Genomic DNA, 6,234 nt, shown 5'->3' on the forward strand with positions numbered 1-6,234 from the left:
TGTAAAAGAATAAAATTACTTTTCTGAGAAAACCTTTATCAACAAGAGAATTATCCATTTAGAGAAGAACAGAAAAGAGCAGGAAGCAAACAATATGTTGATGGGGTTGTTGCATTCAGCTTCAGGAGCTCTGAATTCTGTCACTAGTTGTGTGACCTTGGACAACCCATGTCATATTCCTGGGTCTAGGTATGCTTCTTTTCTTTTTTTTTTAATGAGGGCAGAAGGGGAGAATGGGGGTTGAATGGCTGGGTTCTTTGAATTAATTTACTTTATTTTATTTTTAAATGTTTTTCCATTTAATTTTGAGAGAGAGAGAGAGAGAGAGAGAGAGAGAGAGAGAGAGAGAATACACACCTGAGAGCGGGGGAGGGGCAGAGACGGAGACAGAGAATCCCAAGCAGGCTCAGCATTGTCAGCATAGAGCCCAATGCTGGGACTTGAACTCACAAACCATGAGATCATGACCTGAGCCAAAACCAAAGTTGGATGCTCAACCAACTTAGCCACCCAGGCGCCGCAAATTGGTTTTTTAAAGTGTCTTTTGCAGCCCCAAACATTTATGAATCCAGCCAGGTTTTCTTTTTCAGTTTAATTTCTTGCTTCCTGGCTTCTGGTGTCATTGAGGGGTTGATACGTCAAAGACACTGTGGGGGATGAACATGAATAATGCAAGCCCTCTGCCCTCTAGATGCTTATGACCTACTAGCAGATATTAGAGCTGCACAGCAGACTGTACCACAATATATACATGAGTGGTTCCAGCAGACAGACAGGAACGAATGCTATGGGAACTCAGAGAGGGCAGAGATCATTGCCAGCTTGGAGGATAGGAAATGACTTGCTGGAGGAGGACACTGGCATTTATTTGGCAGGGGGAAGGAGAGCTTGAAGGTTGGCAAGTTTTTAGCAGGCAAAGATGGAGGAAAGGACATTCCTGATACAAGAAACAAAGAGAGGCAAGGAACAAGGAAAGTGGTGGGTTATTTGGGGAACAGTGGGACATGCGTGCTGGCTGGACACAGGCAATGGGCCAGGTAGCAGTGGTGGCTTGGGACTATTTGGTAGGCCCTTTTAATCTTGCTAAAACATACATTTTACTTAATAGGTGGCAGAGAGCTATTTTTTTTTAAGAACTTTTTTTTTAAACTTTATCTTTTTTTTTTTTTACTTTTTTTAATGTTTTATTTATTTTTGATGCAGAGAGAGACAGAGCATGAGAGGGGGAGGGGCAGAGAGAGAAGGAGACACAGAACCGAAAGCAGGCTCCAGGCTCTGAGCTAGCTGTCTGCACAGAGCCTGACGCGGGGCTCGAACCCACGAACGTGAGATCTGACCTGAGCCGAAGCTGGAGGCTTAACCGACTGAGCCAACCAGGCGCCCTGAGAGCTGTTTTTTGAACTTGGATATGACCGGGTCTGAACTGTGCTTTAGGGTACTTCACTTACTGCAGAGTATAGGATAAACTGGAGGTGGAAAGGCCTCAGGGGAAGGAGAAAGGCTAAAAAGTTAATGCTTTTAGCATGGTGAAAGCTAACCAGGCTTGAGCTAGAATGGTGACACTAGGAATGGAAAGCTGGGGCTGGATTTATGCTAGCTAGGGTGAAGGAGAAGATTCAAAGGTAACTCCACGTATAAGCAAGTCTGAGGTAGGACCTACTAGTTCCACTGACATGAAAAGGAAATTCAAGGGCACCTGGGTGCCTCAGTTGATTAAGCTTCGGACTTTAGCTCAGGTCATGATCTCATGGTTTGTGAGTTCCAGCCCTGTACCAGGCTCTCTGCTGTCAGCATGGAGCCTGCTTCAGATCCTCAGTGCCCCCCTCTCTATGCCTTCCCCTCTCATGCTCTCTCTCAAAAATAAATAAACATTAGAAAAAATAAAAGGGAAAGTCAAGAAGGGAAGGGTGTTTGGGCAGGGGAAAGGGGGACAGAGTTCACTTTCCATGCACTGAGTCTGAAGTACAGGAGGTGTATCTTGGTGGAGGTATCCAACATTTAGAAACTCCTGACTGAAACTTAGCACCGTGGTTGGATGGGGCTGGGGATGGATATGTTAAAGTCCACATTATCCACATGAGAGTTAAAATCACAGAAGTGAATAGATCACCAGGGAATTGCAGACTGATGCAGGAGCAAGACAGACAACAGGATCTTGACAAATGTCTAAATTCTTTCCTTATGATGAACTAGTAATGGTCAGTGTTACAGAGTATAATCAGAATAGTGCTGCCTCATCGTGTCCAAGGGGAAAGAGAATATTGAAAGGGAGCAGCTGGTGAACCACACTTTGAATATTGCATTACTGCTTGGGGGATTAGTTGCTTAGAAGTGGTGTCTAGATAGACTAAAAGGGACTGGCTATAAGAACATAGTTAAGAGCACGTGTGATGAGGGGACCACTTATATGTGTATGTTTTCTGACAGGTGAACAGAGGAGAACATTGGACATGTACTTAGTCCTCAGTGTGTGACAGCCAAGATTCCAAATCCTCATCTCTCCTTAATACAGGCATCTTTTGAAAATTTGCATTATGCTACTTTGCTTTTATGAAAGATGTATATTAGTACCTGTTTTCACTAACCCAAAGAAATCCAAAGAGGATTTTCACTGTATGAAAAAAAAGGTGAACAGAAAAATAATGTTCAGTGTTTGCAGTGAGAGCCCGTTAAACAGGCAGCTGGCATCCTGACAGGTGAGAGTAGCGCCCCCATGCTCCTCCCCCTGAAATTACACTCAGCATCTCAGCATCAAATCACCACAGATTTGAACTGTGTCTGTGAGCATCTGTGCTTATCTTGATTTATTTTGTGCATCCATTAGCAAGATGGGTTCTGAGGTATCATAAAAGCCTAAAATAGGTTATTTTTTGGGTCTGGGTCTGGGAATGTTCAAACAATTTTTCATATAAGGGTACCTGGATGGCTCAGTTAGTTAAGCATCAAACTTCAGCTCAGGTAATGACCTCATGGTTCATGAGTTTGAGCCCCGCATCAGGCTCTACACTGACAGTGTGGAGCCTGCTTGGGGTTCTCTCTCTCCCTCCTTCCCTCCCTCCCTCTCTCTCTGCCTCTACCCCACCCGTGCTCTCTCTCTCTCTCAAAATAAACTTAAAAATTTTCCATATAAATTAATGGTATGTACTTCATTGCTTTATGTCATTTCAATTTATGAAAGTTTTTACAAGTATGCTCTACATTAGGATAGAGAGAGGAAACCTGTACTGGGAATGTGTACTCAGAATCCAAGTCGTCTTTCTTTTGAAAATCTCAGCTTATTACTTGAGGGGAATTTATTAGTTTTTCTCCTCCATAGTTCCCCAATTTTTAGTTTCCACTTGTCCTGGGGTTTGGGTTTGATTCTTGGAGTTGAATTCCAATGACAATAAATATGTAGATCACCTCTGAGAGCTTAGTGTCTGAAACTCTAAAGGGAGAAAAGGAGGAGTGGGTAGTGCAGGCTGGGAAATGAGACTTTAGCTCTATTGTAGTTCACACACAAAGGCCTGTTTGCAAACTACAATGTAAACTAAGACTTTATCAGCCAAGGATTTATGTTCACATTAAGATCTGGGATTACACCAGGGAGATACCACTGGCATAAATCTAAGTAGGATTAACTGCTTCCCCGCAATGCAAATTAGTTTGTCACTTGTGTTTGTTTTTTCTCCAATAATTTTCTTAAGTGATAAAAATTTGCAAAATCCATGGAATATATTTGCTTTTGGCTCCACAACTGTTAGTATAACTCTAACCACCAAAGGGTGGGAACCCCCCTCCCCCGAAAACCTTAAGGAATCCAGATCCATTAATGAATTAAAAATATAGGAAACCAGGGATTTAATCTGTCTACTAACCAGCGATGTTACTTTTAGGTAGGTTGCTTAATAGAATTCTACATTTCAGTTTTTTTCACTGGCTAAATGTCCATTTAAAACTTACTGGTTCTGCTTATCTCACAGACCTATTGTTCAGGTTACGAAGTATTTTAAGTTATAAACATTAGATAAATTCCAGACATACTATTACTTAGGCAATTAGATAATCACTAGTCTGGGGGTGAGGATGGAGAGGTGAAGCAGGGACCGGGATTTGGTGAGTCTAGGTGAAGAAAACAGGATTACTGAGGGTGGCAGAAGCATTTTCTTCAGCTCCACAATGGATGACATCACCAATAGAATAAGCGTGGGTGGGGGAGATCTCTGTGCATGTTTCATACACCACTCCTAACGCCGATTTGAGATAATTCCTTGGCTACATAAATTCCTTACATATTGACTAAGAGAGCTCAAATTTGTACACCTGATGCCCATTTTCCACTTACTCTCTGACTTGTTACCATGATTTCAGCAGTAATTTAGTATAAATAAAAATGCTCTAGCTCTGTTTAGTGCTGGGCCCTGTAATCTCCTAGCTTCAATACCTTCCCATGTCCACTCAAGCACTGAAGAATATGATAATTTAGACTCACAAGTCTGACTGTGGAGTCAAATAGTAAGAAATCAGGGTTTTGGAGAGTGGAAATGATCCCTCCAATACATCACCAAAGCATGAATCAGCAAGCTTAATCACAAAAGGTTTTTGAGGGAACGAAGTTGAAACGAGCAGTATTTTGCACACCTATTTGTACTGGAGATGGATGTGCCAGCTAGCCTGGCTGTTCGTCAGTTTCATCAACCATTAAACGAGAGGCAGAATGAGTTTATCTCGAAGGTCACTTCCTGCCTTGAAATACTATTTCCCTAAACAGTTGGGAGAAAATTACAAAATGCATCTTCATAGCTTTTGGTAAGCCCAAACAACATACCAGGATACTACAAGACCAGAAAACAAAAAAATCCCCTTGTAGACCAGTCTTTGTGCAAAGTACAAGAAATGGGAGGGGAGAATGCCCCCTCATCGTGTGTTAAAAAAAAAAAGAAAGGCAACATATACTTGTAGAACTCCTGCTCCATTTTAAGTAGCATGGTCAAGAATCATTGTTGGAGACCTACTACGTGTGAGGCACTGTTTAAGTTGTTATTTTTCGATTTAAAAATTATTACTACTTTGCCAGCAATCTCTTTAACCTGAACCAGTGAATACCGCCTTGGGTGGGCAGAAAATTAAAGCCAAGGTCAAAGGAGACAGTCTCCAAACAGACCAAAAATAAAACGCATGTGACATCATTAGAAGAAAAAAAAAAAAAAGCCAACATATTGCACAAAGATCAAAGGCAAAAAAAAAAAAAAAAAGAAAAGAAAAGAAAAAAGAAACATGTTTGGTTAATACTGGGCTTTTGAGCGTTTCTTGTGAAGCCCGTCCATCCATCCACACCACACTTCTTAACCCTGCTATTCTAAACCGATGACAAGTCCAGCTTCGGCGCGGACAGGGCGCAGAGCGCGGATCCCACAGTCCAGACCCCGCTGCCAAGTCTCCGCTCAGGGAAGGGAAGGAGGCGTTCCGCCAACGGCAACCGTAAAATAAAGCAGCCTCTCTAATCTCTTCCTCCAGTAAGAAAGAAATGTCGGTCGAAATAAATGAATACATAAATAACTACATGAAGGGCAAGGGGTGGGAAGAGGGGAAGGGAAGCTCTTTTCCTCTCTTTTTAAATTTCCCGCACCCTTCTTCTTCCGCGCCTCCCCGCGCCGTCCCCACTTTCAGCCGCAGCTCGGGAGACCCGGACCGCGCGCTGCCGGGCGGACGGGTGAAGAGAGGGTCTTTGGAAAGTAGGCGGGACTGGTCAGATGAATAGCTCGGTGTCCGATTTCTCCTGCCTTCGGTGGCAGTTCCTCCTCCGCTTCGTTACTCGATTGCACACGCGGCCGGGCCCTCGGCCCTCGATTGCTCCGGCCTATCACCCTGGGATGCCGCCTGCCGCCGCCACCGCCGCGGCTGCCGGGCTTGTGGGATCGGTGGCGGAGCCGGAGTCGCGGCGGGAGCCGTGGCCTGAGAGTTAGGGGGGCGGGCCGGCTCATTCCTGAGGTGGGGGCCGAAGACTGGCGGGCGAGAACCCGGGGCCACCGCCCCCGTTCCCTGAGGGAGCGGACCCTCCAAACCTCTGAGGCGGCGGCGGCGGGAGCCGGTCAGAGGGGGCGGCCCCTGGCGGCGACGCCCCCAGCCCTGCCCTGCCCGGCCCCACTGCATCCCCAGCCCCAGCGCGGTCTGGCCGCGAGAGACGCCGGCGAGGACTGAAGAAGGCGGCTCCGCGGGGGCAGGCGGGCGAGCCGCCCCTCCCGGGTCCTTTCA

Source organism: Suricata suricatta, chromosome 3 (genome assembly GCF_006229205.1).
Source record: "Suricata suricatta isolate VVHF042 chromosome 3, meerkat_22Aug2017_6uvM2_HiC, whole genome shotgun sequence".
NCBI lineage: Eukaryota > Metazoa > Chordata > Mammalia > Carnivora > Herpestidae > Suricata > Suricata suricatta.